The sequence below is a fragment of the Kryptolebias marmoratus genome, linkage group LG2, assembly GCF_001649575.2.
Source record: "Kryptolebias marmoratus isolate JLee-2015 linkage group LG2, ASM164957v2, whole genome shotgun sequence".
In the NCBI taxonomy this organism is placed as follows: Eukaryota; Metazoa; Chordata; class Actinopteri; order Cyprinodontiformes; family Rivulidae; genus Kryptolebias; species Kryptolebias marmoratus.
This window is the reverse complement of record NC_051431.1, coordinates 18033728-18053101: the sequence shown is the minus strand read 5'-3', so window position 1 is coordinate 18053101 and position 19374 is coordinate 18033728.

Genomic DNA, 19374 nt, shown 5'->3' with positions numbered 1-19374 from the left:
TGTTAAGAGGTTGGAGTTAACTATGGGCTATTTATTTACCAAAGTGACAGGTTATTTACTGTGGAGGACTGAATCTCGTTTGCTGTGTTTATTACTTTGTCAGGCCAGTCATTAGAACACTGTTTACTATGAAGTCCTTATTTTCTATTTTAAAAACTTATGCAACCTTCTTTTTGTTCATGGTGGAACAGTGGCTAGCTCTGTTGCCTCATGAGGTCACAGATCCACCTCAGGCCTTACCGTGTGGAGTTTGCATGTTCTCTACTTCATTTATCCCCCACAGCTGAAAAACATGCATGTTAAGTTAAATGGTCATTGGTGTGAGTAAGCATGTGAATACGTGTATGTCTAATATCCTGAAAATAAAAGTTTTATTCTTACATTTAATATTGCTGTAATTACATTAACAACTTTGTTATTGTCAGTCTTTTTTTAGAGTCCTGTTGACACATGACTCTGTAATTAATCAATGACTGTTTAGTGTTTTGAAATGGCAGAGTTTTAAAAAGTTCTACAAAATTTTGGGATTTTGACAGTTATGAAGATATGACAGATTTTTTTTTTTTTTTCCATCACAGCTGTAAAATCTGTGCTTATTGTCACAAACCTATTCTAAATGCTTCACACTGTTGGTCTAACATGAATGTGAACAATTACTTTTGCTATTTAATTAGCTTCAAAAAGCAATACATTATGTTGTAATAAATTCATGTACATGACATGGCTTGAAATTGCTTTAAAAGTAGAAAGAGGAGGGTATTTTTTTTTGTTAATGAGTGGATGAAAATGAATTGAAGCAATTAGAAGTGTACAGTGTAATAGTGTGTCAGCTTGAAGTACTGTGTAATTGAAGACTTTCATTCCACAGGAGATAACAACTAGTAATGAAATGTGACATCTATTTTGACAAAATAATTGCTAAACATTAAAGCCTCATAACAAATCAGCTATTATTTGAGGTTATTATTCATATAATGAAATAGAATGAGTGATTATACTTTCTGGAGCTGGTTTTTCTTCTTTCTTTCTTTTTTATGTTGATAGAAAAGTAACTCATCAAATCAGACTACAGTAAATTATCTCCAAATAAGTTAAAATAAGCTACAATCAGCATTGACACAATAAATTGCATATTTGAGCTTTAAATAAATAAATCTTTGTGTATTTGAATAATAAAATGTAATTTTTAAAATCAAACAAACAAAAAGAAAGCAAACAGAACACAGGGGTACAGGAGGAGACATCAAAAGAACAAACATCAAAGGAACAATGAGCCTATAAATAGGAGTTAGGTCCTTAAAATCTCAGATAATTTTAACTCTTGACAAAGACAAATCATTGTGGTTGATTCGTCTTTGTTGAATCAATGACACTTTGATAAGGGAAGAGGCAGAAACCAAGGAAGCCTGGATGGAGCAAAACTTGCTCTATCACAAAACCAAGCCTGACTGCCTGTCTCACTGAGGAAAGGACCAAATTGCTCAATGAGAAGCTTATGACAAGGGTATTCCATTTGGAAAAACAGAAGTCACTGATGGAAATCTTTAGTTTAAAGGAGAAGAAGGTTAGAAAAGTCCTTGATAGACTGCAAAAATATACAAATTGAGGCACTATTGGTTCTGCTATGGTCACTTCCCGGGTGGAGAGCACCATTAGGCAAAAGACAAAGAAGCTCCTTCAGCAGGTCTGGAAAGAACTTAAGGAGGCTCTTGTCATCAGCCAAGAAAGGTTTATGTCTGAACTCCAGCTGGAGAAAAATACAACTAAGGTACTCCAAGAATAGCTGGATGAAACCAAATGCCTATATCAATAAAATATCAATTTGAGATTGCCTCAATTTGTCAGCAGACTGTGAAAAAACAACAACAAAAGACAACAGGACCATCTGAGAAAAGAAATTGCCAATGAAATCCAGGCACTGCAAAAAGAAATCTCAAGAAAGGGATGACAAGATCTTTCAATGATCTCAATGGCACCCATGAGATAGCCTTGAAACAGCTGTCAGAAGTATTTTTGCACTAGCTTGACAAAAAGATCCTTTTAAAAACCTTTAGGCTGGGAACAACAACTTTGTGAGAGATCGTGGCTGAGAAGATCCAGTTACTGTAAAAAAAAAAAAAAAAAACATTTCAAGATAAGGGTTGGAGGGATGGAAAAGGGATGGAACGAATGGCAACATCTTTCAATGATCTCAAAGACACCCATGCCATTGATGTTCTGGCTTTTAAACAGCTGTCTGAGGAATTTTTGCATCATCTTGCCAAAGTGACCCAAGCCTCTGCTCAGAGTGAGAAGAAATGCCTGGAAAAGAAAATCAACAACTTCCAGTCTGAGAATGACTCCTTCAACTAGACTCAACACAGAAGAGCAGACTTCAGGACAAGACTCAGCTGTGCACCTATACCTCAAGGATAAGAAGCACTCATTAAAAGACCAAAATGTATTATTTTGGACAAAGAAGACAGATAGTTTGGGAGGGTGGTGAATGAAGCAAATTATGTTGAAAGAAAAAAAAACAAAACAAGTTAAAACAGAGGAAGAGATCTCAGATTTCAGCTCTGTAAAACTTACAATGGAGGCATAAGCCTGATACCTAGTCATTGTCCTTTTAATTAAAATCTCCATACATATGACCAAAACGTTTAACTTGTGAGCCAAGTAAACAAAGCTCTAATGACTGTCCATCAATACAAAGGGAGTAAGATTAATCTGCATGTGACTGTAGCTTACACAATAGAGCATATTATGCAGTTTAAGGCTTAGAACTCCAGATTCTCCAGCTTTGAACTGAGAAATCTCCTCAGATCGGAAGCAAAACATCTCCAGCTACAGAAAAGTATAGCTGAATAGTGGTATAGCTGTTTTTTTTGTTGTTGTTGTTGTTGTTTTGTTTGGTGTTGGGTTTTTGTTGTTGTTGTTATTGGTTTTGTTTATATATATTTGTTTGACTTGCCAGGAAATGGCAAATAAAAAGCAAACAAACAAACAACCTACGAAAAAATCCAAAGAAACACCCTATGAAACAATCGAGAAAGAGAGCAAACAGAAACCATGATAATCACAAAGAAGAAAGCAGTACCAGTTTGTAAGATCCAACTGACGGGCTCAAATCTAAAACAGGTCAGCACTTTTTATATATTTGGGTGCTTTAGTAACAACAGATGTAAAATCTCTGAAAGGAAAAAAGGCCAGAATAGAACAGGCAAAACAAGCACTTGCAGACCTCAGAAGGGTCCTGACAAATGCATGCCTCTCAATGAAGACCAGGATGGGAGTGTTAGTGTTACATCATCCCCATAGCAAAATATGGAAGTGAAGATTGGACCATGAACCAAACAACTGTAAACATCATAAATGCTGCTGAAATTTGGTTTTTTTTTAGAAGAATGTTTAAGATTTCATAAATCACCAATGAAGAAGTGTTAACAAGAGCAAATGCAAGAATATGCTTTAGCAAAAAGATCACGCAGGGGCAGTCTGAATTATTTATTTATTTTTGGACACACCATGAGGAGAGAAGGGTTAGAACATCTTGCTACAACTGGAAAGATAATGGGAAGAAGAAGCCATGGAAGACAGAGGGAAAGGTTGACAGATAGCTTGAGTCAATGGATGGACACAACGCCCACTGGCATCCTGCAGATTGTGAGAGATCGTAGAAAATACAGAACTGGGATCATCAACACCTTCTAGCATGGCATTTAGAGAGAGAGAGAGAGAGAGAGAAATGTCCTGTATGGCTAATATTCTACAACAGCACATTGAAAACCCTAAAAAATGGTACATGCCTACAAAAGTGTCTTGTGGATCAGATGATGGTTGATAGTAGTACATCACAGCAACAAATGCAAGAATCGTCTCTGTGGGCTTCTTAGATCCAAGAGATGACGGGAGCTGGAGGAAGAAATGTGCATTTCCTGTCTTCTGCAGGGTACAAGTCCAGTTTCATGCCCCTAATCCTAAAATTAAAGTCACAAGATATTTTCTCTTTTCTTTATTTGCTTCTTCTACACTGATGTATTCTATGCTCTGCTTCAAAATTTCTACTCATAAATGCAAAGAAACAAATAAAGCAGGCTTAAGAAGCCAGAGTCACGTTTTGCTGTTGGAGGGAAGCAGGTTGCAATTTTGATCACAGGGCAGAGGTTGGGCTGTACATTACTATCTAGATGCAAGCTTATATTTCCCATCTGCTTGACAAACAGATATAAGTAAGCACATAAAATGAAACCACATGACAAATCCTGTAGGTTCGACTTAAGTCAAACATAAGACCTTTCCGCACTGTACTATATCATCTACATTTATAAAACAAAACTAGCTATGTACATCATGAAATTATGCATTAGCTATACAAACCTTTTCTACTCGTACGCATCCAGAGCAATTTTTCAGGAGCAGCAGATTGGCTCCCTTTATTCTCTGATAAGGATATTGGCTCATAACATTCTGTCAAAGTCATCTCTCCACATACACTCCTGCTCATATTCACGCTATAGTCTATATCAAAGGAACTAATGGAATTACATAAAGACATTGAAAAGCCAGCACTCCATTTAAGAGAGATAGAAAAACCATTCTACACTCAAGGATTATTCATTATTTCTTGTGTGCCATTCAGTATCTTGTATGCCAGAGAAAAACACTTCACTCCCAATGCAAAAAAGGGGTCTGAAGAGTGAAATAAACAAAGAGGGACTTTACTTGAGCCAAAAGTTTTGACACTGCAATTAAACTTTAAGTTTATTATCACTAAAGGGGATGCATGAATAAATAATCATTTCACTAGATATAGTGATGTTTTTATAGTTTTTTATTGTTTTATTGAATTTTTCCCATATTTTTGTTCCAAAATATGTCTATTTCCCTGTTCTTGCAATACTGCAAACATACACATTTTAATTTTGTTTTTAGTCAGAAGTGTTTTTCTCATTGCTAACAACTGGCAAATAAATGTTTTAAAATAGCAGTCAGGGTTTGATATTCATCTGATTGCACACCCACTTCATAAGGAGTCATTTTCAGCAAGACACAAAGGTCTGTGGGGACAACTGTAGTCACAGGATACAAACTCTTTACATATTTTATCTTAATTTTCTTATGTGGGTTGCCTCGGCTAAAATTTATACCACATGAATGTAGACCTTACTAATATTCAAATGTTATATTTTCAATTTCCATTTTAATTTATTGGAACCATTTTGACCTGTTCTGCTTTTGGCTTTACTTTTAATGCATTATCTATATTCTGGACATATCCCAGTGACTCAAAAAGGACAAATGGAATAGAAGGCCATTGACCTCTTGGGTCAGGCACAGACCGGGATGACCCTCTCGAGGCAGATTACATCAATGTATAGTACAGTTCTGGCAAGATATTCTTGGAACAAGTTCACCTCATACTTTCAGCTCTTCTTTTAGAGCGGAATACAAGAAAGTGCAAAAAGCTTAATCCAGTATGGCAAATAAATGGTAATTTGTTATCATTTTGCTTGAGTTTCAATATAAAGAGGGATGCTACTCTAGTGGATAGAAAGATTACCCTTTAACCATACAAATTTGTCTCCTGGTGTGTTGTTGTTCCATCTTGCTGTGTCACTAAGCATCTCTCATGCTGAAATGCCCTTGAATGTGGTTCTGAAAACTGCTAACCATGAGAGGTAATGTTTCATAAACCCTGACACAGAAAACCCTCGGGGAAGGCACAGGAAAAGGGCATGGATGAACAAAATGTACAATTACAGAAATTCATATTGACATTACAGAAACATTATCATCACAAAGCCATTGTTGTCTCCTTTTTTGCCATCATCCTTTCCTTTTTTTATCATCATCACCTTAATTTTTTGATAGTATCACAATTTCTAACACTGTCTCCATGGTAACTTCTAGTTACCAAGATGCAGGGTGTCAGATATCATTAAGTGTTTTTCAATTGGCTCATAATGTCCCTATCTAACATAGCTTTCCCTGCTCAACCTCATTGATCTCTATAGCCTATTAACAATGACATGTAGCTTGGGACGTAATAACAGTTGGTATGCTTCCATGCACAGTTAAGTTGAGTTACATTTACAGTGTTGACTAGGCCATTTAATTTTAGTATTGCCCTTGTCCCAGTAAACAGCAGTTGAGGAGAACTGATTTACTGATTAAGTATGTCTGACTTTGATACAATAGGTGGTGAAATGCACCCTGTTTGATTTTAGAACTGAGGCTTTGCCAGTAGATCTGTTAAACTGCTATCATGTGAAGCAATAACTGGACAGCTTTAAAACTCTGTACACCTTTTAAGTGTTCTATGTATTTGGGAATTGACATGTTGTTGTTAGAAGTTCTCTAGTGTTGCCAACTTTCTTTTGTCACCATTCCTGCTTTTTCAATGTTGTGTTTTTTTTACCTTCTTGTTGTTAAAAAAAGTTCTGTTTTTTCGCTTCCTGTTTTATTCTGTAGAATTGTTTCTGTTGTCAAACTTGCCTTCCTCCTCTCCCTCTGCGACAGCTGCTGGATTTGTAATCACGGTTGTTCTTTATGTTCATCATCTCCGTCTCTGTATATATAGCTCGTTTATTGGGATCAATTTTTTTTAGTTTCCAGTTGTCAGAGTTTTAATTAGGTTTGTTTGCTTGATGTTTATCCTGCCCTATGCAGATCATTTTTTAATACTTTAAAGTACAACACACATCTGTCTGCCTCTGAACTTTTGTTCTTGATATTGGTTCTTGATTCTTCATTTGCCTTAGTTTCATGACATCCTTTACTTCTGTACCAGCTTCTTGTTTTCTTTTTGGGCCAAGACATGTGTGGATCTATGAAACATGCTCCAAGCACTTAATATTTTGACTTGCAACCATATTTTTGGGGTGTCTCAGCTGCAATTGAATAAGTATGATTTTAGTCTGAATTCAGTCTAAAATGTATTTAAAAATAGTTCTGCACAGGTCATCACTAGATCACATCCTTGAGCTTTGATACCTTTTTACCCTTTTATGTACTGATTGGTACAACTGTTGTTTGGCTGCTCAGAGGCATAACAGGAGCGGGTTGACTTCAATCCCTCCCCGTTGTCACCTTGATTATATCATCATGACAAGAAAGCATCTAAGCCCCAGCTTGAAGTGGTTTTTGAAAGAGGCTATTGATTTGTGTTCTTTAGTCATGTAAATATACAGTTTTCACCATCTTTTACAATTGTTATGCAAGATCTTATTTTTAACTTCATAATGTTGTTTCCATGGTTTTATGTCATTCCACATTCAAAAAGACCACAAGCTGTGAAACATCTGTGTATACAATTAAAGAATACATTACACTTTTTTTCACATCCCGGATATTTATTTTGCAGAGTTGTTTATATGTGGTTGTTATGATTTGTTTGCTAATAGGATTGTCCATATTTGCATTAAAACTTTACTAGAAGTGGGGCGTGAGCCATCTGAACCAACAATACTGTTGTCACTCAACAAATTTTGTACTGGTGGTTTGTGTGTCACGATAAAGAATGCACTGTGCTGTCTCTGTCTGGTCTGTGTAAACCACTAAGAAAGGCGACTGGTGCAATTTTATAGACATTGCTTGTGCCAATAAAGGAGAACCGTGTGTTTAAAAAAAAAAAGGATGGGACGCTCCTTAAATTAGCAGTTATTTGTTTTCTGATTACACTTAAAGCAAAATGTTCTAATAAATGTGCAATTACACATTTATCCCTCAGAATGTCACTATATGTTAAGTAAAAATGACTGTAAAAGCAAACAGGGTAATTAGAGTTGTCATATTAATAATTACGATGCACATCTTGTGTCCAGGCATTTTAAAATGACTACCGGTAGTCTTTTGCTCCTTACCTATTTTACAAATACTTTTTCTACAACACAAGACCCCACCCACCTGCCCATTAAAGTATCTCATTGATGGAAAGACCTGATTAGAAAAAGAAATAGTCAGTCAAAAATGTCTCTAGATTTTGGATGATCAATCACAATCAGAAGTGTGAAAAAAATGTTCCAGTGTTTATGCTTCTACTTGCTGTCACTTTCCCTTTTTGGCAAGAGACTTCTTTGGGCTGCATGAGTGTGTGATAAATACATCAAAAATGTGAAGGTCAAATCAAACACGAGAGTTGGCAACTTTGACTGATGATTGTACATCCACACTGGTATGTGCAAGTGTTTTACATGAGAACTAATGTATCAGTTTTTAAAATACAGAATCATCTTTTCGTGCTGGTCTAATAACAACTGAATTCACGCAGCAGCAGATGGAATGAATGAAATCTTGTAAATGAGTTAAAATCTTGGGTAATATTGGTCTACAAATTACACCCAACTGACGTGTGACTTTGACAATTTAAAGTATAGTTCACTTGTTGTCTGCTACTGTCAGAAAGATGGAGAAGCCAACTCAAGCAGAGTGTCAAATGCTGCAATGCTCAGACAACCAGAACCCAAAACATCCTCAACTACTGAGTTAACTCAGCTGGCACAGAAGTGACAGAAAACAGAGTGACTATTACGTTAAATATGCCATCCAGTACTTCTGTACTCCAGTGCTGCCTTGTTCTTTGTGTAAAGTGTTCTTTATGCTTTTCTGAGGACCAATCTTCCTGACAGAAAATGTAGTATTGTTTAAATGCATGCATGATGTGAGGTAGGATAAGGTCAGAAATGACTAAGCTTCTTACAAGTGTGTGCACTGTATATAAGCTTATATATGTGTGTGTTTCTGAGTGGATGTTCACCTCAGCTCACAGAAACAAAAGCCTAACAGCCTTTTGAGCTGTCAGGGATGGAAACAATGTGCTAAAAACCATGGCCAGCTCCTCACAGGAGTTTCAATAGCAGAACAATCAATACAGCTGGTTCAAACGGAGGAAGCTCAAGTATGGCAGTTCTATGTTCATGTGTCTGTATGCACACGCAGCAAGACACAAATGGACTCTGGATTTGTCATAGTTATTGATTCAGTTCACTGCAAGAACAGCAAGAAACTGAGTGGTGGAATCATTATCTTGACAGCTACAAACACTCTTGTACACACACAGCCACAAACCAGAATATACACAGACAAAATAAGCTAAACACTCCTCAGCACGCATTCTTCACAGTCAAGTTGACTTCGGATAAATTCCTTCCTAGAGGAGTATATGTACATTCTTCACACAAATAAATGCACACCCCCAAGATCACCAGCTGAGTTTATTACACACCTACACACAGACATACATTCAGAGGCCAGAGTGCCTAACCTTGTTACAGTCTACTAGAGCAGTACATCGATCACTATCCCCATAAAGACAATGAGGATATGAGGGTGGAAAGAGAGGAACTGAGGGAGGACAGAAAAGGTTTACAAACAGCAGTCTACTGAATGTTTTACCTCCTGAACAAAAGGCAGTTTTATAGCTGGGAATTTTAATAAAATCCATTTTTTTCCATTCATCACTGTCTTTCGAAACTCCTTAAGTAAGAAATCCTACTGAAAAATTATTTGTCAGCCCATAATATTACCTTTTTTTTTCTAGCAAAATCAACACTTGATAAAACATGAGTCAACTGCTGATTATGTAGATGTGCGGTGGTTTGGCATTCAAGTGTTTGGTGACCATCACACAAACCTTATCAACAAAGAGAAGATTTGATTAAAAGTCAGGGGAATAAAGCAGGCCATGGGTATTGTAATGTCTGCCATAGCTCTTTCTTTAGGCCGTGCTTCATTCCTTTCACAGCAGCACACCAGGACTCGGGTTCACACTAGAATACCAAGTTGTGTGTTTTGCTTTGTTTGTCAACTCACAAATAATAAGCTACGTGTTGCCTGGCTTAAACCTCCACTATTCATACGATCAGCTCCAAGTCCAAAAGTGAATGCCCAAAATGTACCCTGCCTGTTGCCCATTGACTGCTGGGATAGGAGTCAGCCCCATATGACCCTAAACAGGATTAATCACTTTTTTTTTCTCTTCATAAGAATGTAAGCATGTTTATTTCTACTGTAAAGTGGGATATTTTACATTTTGTCAGTTCCTTTTATTCAAGGAACTGACATTTTTGGCACTTTGACATCATCTTTAGTCTCAGTGTCAGTGTTGTATTATCAAAAATCTAAGAACAATAAAAATCTAACTACAAAAATGTAACACATGGAATAATATGAATAATAACTGATCTTATCTAATTTTTCATTCCAAAAATCTAAGTATTTTAAAGGCTGATAAGTTTTGACCTACATTTCACCACTTTTTTTTTTTTTTTGTCTTTAGGTCATTGTATTGTTATTGAATATCTGATAAAAAACTTGGGAATGAACAAGAGCGAAAATCTGGGTGGCATGTCAGGCACAGAAACAAAGTTGGGTTTTTTTATGATATCCCATTAAATGACAAAGGCACGAAGGATGAATAATGAAGAAAAAGATAGATAGATAGATAGATAGATAGATAGCATTTATTGTCATCGAACAGAATTCAACGAAATTTCCACCGCAGCTCCCGTGCAAGGTAAATGTAACAAGGTTAAGAAAAGTCTTGTAAGAGATGAAAAGAACCAAAGCTGAGGAATAAAAAAGGAAAATTACGAGAAAAAGAAGAGCAGAAAAATTGTTAAATTTCGCTGGGTTTATTACTTAGATAAGAAGAGGGCAGAAAACTATTATATTTAAGAAGAGAGCAGAAAGGTAAATGAACCACAAAGAGAGGTGAATATTGCAAGGCTATCAAAAGATGTGGTATTTCCGTTGCTAATACTTCTTAAAGCAAGTGTTAAAACACTTGTAAACTGCAGAGGGATTATAATTTCTAGGTGCAGTATGATAAAATATCTATTTATTAAAGAAAACTTTGTTTCCTAATGAACTACAGATACTGACAAAATTACAAGAGAAGAACAGAGACTTTGGAAAGTCAAAAAGTTTTTAAAAAGCTGAGTGAAAATCGAGAGCAACAGTGAGATATACAAACAAAATAAATCAGGTGGGTTTTCTTACAATGGTTGGAGACAAGAAGGAGGATTCATCAAGTATTGGAGAATAAATCAAGCAGTGGAAAGCAACCGATTGGTCGTAAATGCAGAGGTGAACCAGATGAAGAAAATGTCAAGTGAGAGTATTTTAAGGTAGAATAAGTTATGAGTGGAAATAAAACAAGGACAAAATATAAATGTGAGGAACAGCACTTGGAAATGCTTAACTTTTACACAAGAAAATTGGGGTGGATGGATAGGAGAAAAAAAAAGAAAATATGTTCCTCAGGCGCAAACAAATGTGTCATCAAATTAGGTTATCATTATCACACTCATTAAATTCTCATTATTATTATTATCACAAACACAAAAGATTTAATTTGTTTCCTTCATCTTCCCTTTAGACGACAATGTCTCCTGACCATGTTGATCCTGTGAGGAAACGAATCAATGACCCCTGGAAGCCAAAGCCCTGAAATTTCGAAACTGTTAATGAAAAAATTTGTCTTACTGTAGATTTATCATCGGTATGAAAACAACTTGAATGCAAGACTGTTATTTGCATAAAATAGAACCAAGGCAGATATCTGAACAGGAAACTAAGAAATGGTCAAATGAGAAAACATATCATCATCTTGCATATTTATTTTTTTATTTTTAATTAGATCCTTTGTACTCTGGGAAAGTTGTCATTTTAGGTTTTGTATGTATGCCTTGTAATAACTGAAAATGCCAAATAAATGCCAGCTGAGAAATTAAATAAAAGAGCCTTGGGATGTGAGAAGATGACATGCTATGACTGAGTGGCTCTGACAGGCTTAAAGAAAGAACTACATGGGATTGTGAAGGATCCAGACTGAAGAACACAAATGGGTCTTGATGTTTTCATGGGAAAACAGTGGGCCGTGCAACAGGATGGTGCAAAGTAGAGAGGAGATTAGGCAATGAGTAAATTCCAGCATGGATTTAGAACCATTAAGCTGCAGTCTTAAGAAGCACCTCTTTCTGGTCTCTACTAGTCACTGAAATCATTGTTCAATGTTTGGTTATACAAAACTATCATGTTTCACTGCAATTTATTTGCTTGAATATGTAAACTAAAGAAAAATAGGTATCTCTAAAAAAAGTATTGTTGTGCCAGACTTTTTGTGGAAGTTGATAGAGAGGCTTTTGTCATTGTGATCCACTGGTAAAATCTACACCAGCTGAATTACTTTTTTTCTGTCTGTGCACATTTTTTTTTCCTTTACAATCACAGCTGTAGCCTGATGGTGTTTTTTATGACTCTAGTTAAATAAAATGGCATTGACGCAGAAGCAAAAAAACCTGCAAGGAAGTTTAAACTATGTGCCCTATAGTACATATTTACCATTCCACATAATCTATGAAAATGTTTTTTATTAAGGATACACAAGTATGTATAAATTAAAGAATTTCTTCAAGAATGGCACATTGCCTGACACGCTTCATGCTAGACGTTTTAAACTTGCTTATGATGAGAAATGGCAAAACTCTAGCAGTTAAACTGTGATATCTTGCAAGATCTTGTGAGATGTGTTACCTCTCAGAGTATGTGTTGAGGGTGACTCTCAGCTCCTACCACGTCAAATTTTACCTTTATAGCTATACATTTATTGTCTTGATACCCATTTTCCTGCTGATAAGAGTCTATTAGCTGTGGTGGCCATCTTGAATTGGGTTGACTCCAAGAGGTAACTAGTTGTAGATGTACATCCAGTGATTACTTTCTAAAGGTCTAAATGGTTCATGATATAGTTTGCTAAGACACTAGACAAACAAATCCATTTACACACAAACAGAGAAAAAAAACAGTATTGCCCTTTCACCTTCAGGTGACAATATTACAAAATTCCCAATCCAGCTGCTTAAATACGTCATGATGCAATCCAAGAGTTTGCAGTTTTTTACACACATTTGATCAGGCTAATGACTTTAAATCTCTCAACTATGGCAGCAACAGCTGTTTACCAAGTATGCCATACCCAGACTGTTTCTCTGACTTCTCATTCTGACTAAATGTGTTTTCCTAAATAATGACTCCCTCAACTTCCCAATCCAAACCAGGAGAACATAGCAGAGCTGAAGCAATAGGTTTGATGAGGAGCTTCTTATGTTCTTGCTGTTCTCCATTCAGATTTAAACCTCCATTTTTATGAAAATGCAGAAACACGGTCTTTGTTATTTTTTGACCATGCTTTTACAATGAGTTGCAATGAAGGAGGAATTTGGTGACAAAGATTGTGGTTGCTACAGTTGGGTTTACATGGTCCAGAATAATACCATATTGACTGTAGGTGATTGTGTAAGTGTACGTATCAAAGCAAAACCCATGATTATCCCAGTCTTTCCCAGTAGAACATTGTAGCTATAGTTTTATGGTGGTATAGATATTTCCTTTATGTAAAGATTGGTAATGGTAAAATTAAAAAAAAATGACAACCACTTTAAAATATAGTATATTAAAAGAGGAAATTGATGTCTTTTTCTTTGGATAGAATAGTACAAACCACAATGACTGAGAACACTTGTTAGGTAGTAAAATGTAATTCAACACTTGCCTACATTTGCAAGCTCTTGGTATTCTAGAAGTTGTTGGTCTATCCAATATGTTAAGTGAAAGCAATCAGGGACTCCATCTGTCAGAATGAGTACCTTCTCCACCTCCTCTAGCTGTCCTCCAACAATAGCATACTAAGTGACTGTGACAGCACGTGTGCTCAGAAGGGATGTGCTTCCTTGCACCACTGCATTGGCGATATTGTAAGTCAGGAGGCTGAGTCACATCAGATTTTTAGGTTGAGTCCAGAGGGAGTGGTAGTGTAAAATGATCACTCTTCTACCCACCGGCAGTCACTGATTAGTTCCTGCTTGAGAAGCAGGCCCAGGTTTAGGCTCAATCTGCTGTGCTAAATAAATCATACTCCCAGCTAGATCGGGCTCTTACGCAACAACACACAGCTTTCCTTTTCTGTTTCTCAGTGTATTTCTCATAAAGTTTTTCATCCTTTACCCCCTCACATATTTATCTTAATGTGTTCTATGGTTCAGTTTATTTCATTACCTTCTGTTTCTCTTTTTCTTCCCTTCTTTCTGGCTGACTGTTTAACAAAATAAGAGCCAGGTGTGGTACTAGTGCCATCTTTTGACTAAACAGAGTCTGTGATAGTACCGAAATGAGACAAGAGCCATCTTCACATCTTAAAAGTAGATTTAAGCAGGTCATCATACACAGGATAACTCCAGCTGTGTTGTCTTTCCACCCATTTCCTCTTAGATTGGCCAACCATCAGAGAAATACTTCACAGAAACATTTCACTCCAGTTTCCCTTTTGTTCTACAAAGAGATTATATGAAGAGAATTGGGGGGTGGCGTTGCTTCTTCTCTGTGTTTACTCTTTTCTAGTACATTCTTGGCTCCAGCTTTCCCTCTTTGTCACTAAAATATGGCTGTCTTTTCTTTTGATATGACATTGACTTTGCTCCTTAGAAGAATCTCCGGTCTGCTCAGCTACACAGCATTACAAGAGAAACAAGATCCATTACAACCCCCCACCACCACCACCACACACCACACCACACACACACAAACACACACAGACACACACGCACCCATATACACACTTACGCAAAATCATCTTGCATTTTGACCTTGTTGCAAGAAAGGCAACATCCACACACAAACACTTGCAGACACATGCACTAAGGCTTTGGAAACAGAGCAGCAATAGTGATGGTATTAGTGCATTAAAATGTTTGCATAAATTCTCTGTTCATATTATGCCCAGCAGTGCGGGTAATTGAGATTTCCTTTTAACATATTAGGTGAAATACAACCACTGCCTTTCTAGCTCAGTGATCTATATTAAAGAAAATTCTGAGATAACATTCATTTGCTTTAACAAATACACACTAGCAACACACAAATAAATACAACTTGTTTTTTTTTGTTGTTGTTGTTTTCAAGGCAATGATTTTCTATCTTCACGACCAGTCTCATTCCTGCACTCCCTGTGTATCGACCAATTTTTATTTTTATATTCTACTTTTTTGTTGTTTTTCTTTTTTTGTTGTTGTTGATGTTGTTTTTTTAACTGCCCTCTTTATTATTCCCCCAGTAGAACTCTACATGTCTTTCTACATGACTAAGCTATCCAAGGGTTCCAGTGCAGGAATATAAAAAGATGGCCAACAAGGACATAGTTTTTGTGACTACAAGTCTAATAGCAGTTACAACCTGTTTATTTGGAGTTCTTACTGTCAATAGCTGATTGTATCTTTGTACAAAGTCCAACTTTGATCAGCTCAAGTTTGCCTTGTGAACAAACTTTGACAGAAACTTCTTGTACTCCTGGCTCAGTGCTTCTGTGTATGTCTGAGTCTCTGTCTCAACCCCCACCTGCTTAAGGCAGATGACTACCCATCCTGAGCCTGCGTCTGCTGGAGGTCTTCTTCCCATAAAAAAGGATTCATTCCTGTCCATTACTGCACACTGTCCTGTAAATGCTCAAATAAAAGGTCTGAATCATAATAAAAAGTTTGGTGTGTTGTCTTTAATTTCCTTCAATGGACAGCTTTCTACAAATTAATATATATAATTCACTGACTTGTATTGTAATGTGTTATAAGTTGAACTGAGTTGTGTTTGGATACTGTTGGAATTAATTAGATTGCATGTTATCAATTTCAAATGGGACCTGTTTGCTTGCTTCATTGTGCCTCGAAATGACTCTTGAATTAGCATTATATGAATTCTATTGAACCCTGTTTATTGTGCAGCTTGTAGTAGGGTTGTGTGTATACACATGACAATGCACAACCAAAAATTAGATACTGTACCTTAAAAATAAATGAGCAGACAAACCTGATTCAATACAGTATGACTTCGAACAGTGGTATCTAATCATGGTTCTGGGCAACCACTATCCTGCATGTTTTAGATGTTCCCCTGCTTTTGAGCAGGTCTTCAACTTCTGCAGAAGCCTGTTATTCAAAACCTCTTTCATTCTAATCAGGTGTTTCGAAGGAAAATAAACAACCAAAACCTGCAGGGTAGTGGCCTTCAAGGACCAGGATTGGACGCCACTGCCTTAGAAGTTTTTACTTGCTAAATGAGAGTCATTCCTTCCTACTGTCACCAAGGTGCTGCTCAGGATGGGCTACTGCTACGATTTGAGGATTCAACACAATCTGCTGCCTTATTTAGGTAGAAAACATTTTTTTTACTAATTCGCATTTTATAATGTATTTAATTTAAGTATATTGTATTATAATTAAACTGAACTGGTTTTAACTGGATTAACTCTTTTGAACTGAATATCTGTAGAACCAAACTTTTCATCCAATAATGAATTAGATAGTACTCTAGGTGCAAATCAATCAATGCATCTAGACTTAATCTCAAAATTGCATCAGCGCATGGCTGCTCTACTGATCTCATCACATCATGTGAATCTGGTCTGCGTATAGCGCAGACCAGATGTAGGAGCATGTACCATGTCTGCAGATTAAAAATGTACTGCATGTTCCTGTAGTTAAAAAAATAGGAATCATAGCTACAATTTAAAATTCCTTCTTAGAAAAAAACAACAGTTGTGCAGAGACAGGGGCCAGCTGTTTATGTTTATAGACCTACAACTTGGAGAGTCACTAAAATGGACAATTTCAGGGGTCAAAGCAAAAATGATCAAAATGAGTCAGCAAAAATCTTTCCAAAAAGTAGGACAGGCTGCCATTACTGAGGTGACTTGACAACCAGTGATTCAAAAGAGAAGAGGTTTGTGATTTTTTTCTTTTTTTAGTATGTGTGTGTGTGCATTTAAAAAGTGAGCTGATCACAATGAAATAAGCCTGTTGAAAGTTTTTAGTAACAACACGATTAAACTTTTTGTTTTAATTTTCCTGTGTCCTTCGCAACACATTTTATATGCCTGAAACACCAGACAACATCGTATTATAATCCTAACAACACTGAAACTCAAGGATAGTTTCATGGTGATAAATGACGATTGGTTAATTCATTTTAAACAGGTTTCCTTGATGGCACACACAGACAAACACAACCTTTGCAGTTACATCCAAGCATTTTAGAAATACTTATTTACTTTACAAGATTTTACTATTTGTTGCAATTTGACTTTTAATCTTTTATTTTTTATTTAATGTTTTTTTTTTAATGGTCTTTGGCTATACAAATTCCAATAAATCAACAGTTTCTGAAATACTCAGACAAGACAAGGCCATCTGGCACCAACAAGTCCTCCACATTCAACATCACTTAAATTCCCGTATTGATGCCCAGTTTGAACTTCACCCAGTCATCTTCACCACACCTTACACACACATGGTATGTACATGTACCTAAATATACAGTGTTTAGGCTGTTTTGTTTTATTTCCTGCAGTCAGGCAGCAGATGTGACACGAGGTCTGCAAATTAAAGCAACCACTCAGGTGGAAGCCTGCCCGTCAAAAACAAACAACTGCAACGACACTAAGCTAGCTGAATCATTTAAGCAAAAGTGACTCTCAAAAGCTAACCGTGTGCTTTTCACATTTTTCTTGGCAGGTTGCTGCTCATTCAGTCCCCATCTGGTGAAAGCACCGACTGGGCTGACAGAACTGGGCAGTGAACATTTACATCAGCTAATATCCCGTTTCACCTTGGCTGAAAGGAAAATTTGAGACAATATTTCATAATGAATGTGTTTGCTGACATAGCTCTGTTTATGCTGCCCAGTGTTGCCTAAAAGATTTCCAATTACAGCAGTAGTGGCCTTGGTTAGTGATACCATTGAATCATGTCAGTAAAATCTAATTTCTGGTTTATTGATCTAAAACATCTATGCTAAGTTTGCCATTGTTTTTATCTTTGGATCACATTTGTTAGGTTTTACATAACCATGATGACTAAGCTTGTGGGTGTGTGCCTTCAGACTTCTGTCCAAAACTTTTGCCTCCCACTGTTTGTGGTTGTACCAGAACATTGTGATGCATATGTTCGTGATACCACACATACTACAGAGTGAAGTTTAATCTGAAGTATTAGTTTAACTTTTACAATCAATATATTTTTTTGTTGTTTATTTTTATTTGTTTATCTGTATGATGACATCAGAAAACTTCAATTTAGTATAATCTGTAAAAGATGTGGTTTACCAAGGATCTTCTGTGTGGCCATATATGCAAGAGTTTGGGTTGTTGTTGTTGTTTATCTATGAACAACAACACAATTGTGAAAAACAACAATTGTGAAAAGATACGTTGAGCATAGTGAGTTTCAAGACAACAGATACAGTAACTGAAGCATGACATCTACTTATGTTCAGTGTTTTTTCAAAAACTACTTTGAAAAAGTGGTTTCTAAAACACATGTGGTTTCAATCTACAATACAGTGGTAAATCACACACGGGCAAAAAGTGGCCATTGGACCATCTCCACCTGGCCCTCTAAATCTGCAAATTAAAGCAAAACAACCTAAAATAACTCAATGCAAAACAGCTCTTTATTACTGGATCTTGAGACAAATGTAAACAAGGCCCATAATGTCTTTTTAATTTTTTCAACAAGCAATAAAGAGAAAAGGTTTGCGCTAAAGCAAAAAGGTCAGTTTACAGGCAGTATGTCTGACATACTGAGAGAAAAAAAATGCTTTTTACTATGCTGCAAACTTGTCATTATTAGAAAAAAAAAGCAAGGGAGAAAACCAAGGACGTGTCATCAAACAGATCTCTAATGTATGTTTTTGTGATATACAAAGCAGTCAAATATCAACAAATCATTTTCAAAAGTTGGCTAATGTTGTCATACAGTACAAGCACAATGAAGCAAGCCTTCTTTCTATCATGAATTTTTAAAAGATATACATGAGGAGACCAATCTGTGGCAATGTTTCTATTTAACATATATCCTTTCTATAAGTCAAAATAGCTCTCTAGGAGACAAAATAAATGTTGCTAATGGCTGAGTTAAACTTGCTGATTTCAAGGACCTATGACTGACTCCTGATCTGGAGTTCTTTGAAAAGTTTCTTCAATTGAATTGTTTGTATCACAACCCCCCACCCATGCTAAAAATAAATAAATAAATTTCCATCTATCCATTTTGACATGTATATCTCACAAAGATATATCTGTACACACATTGAAATATGTATGCAAAGTGATGCACATACACACATTTGCATTGATGAGAAAACTAGGAATACAAAAATGCAGCATTTTCAGATAAAGCAAAGTGTCAACAAAACAAAAACAATATCAACCCAGAGAAAACAGAACAAGAAGCACTGACATAAAATTAGCAATCCAACAACATGATCAGTTTCATCTGTTTCCCCCAGTCATCAGGACAAATTGGCTAAATAAAAATAAAAATTTGTCTCTTTCAGGCTTAGAGTCTG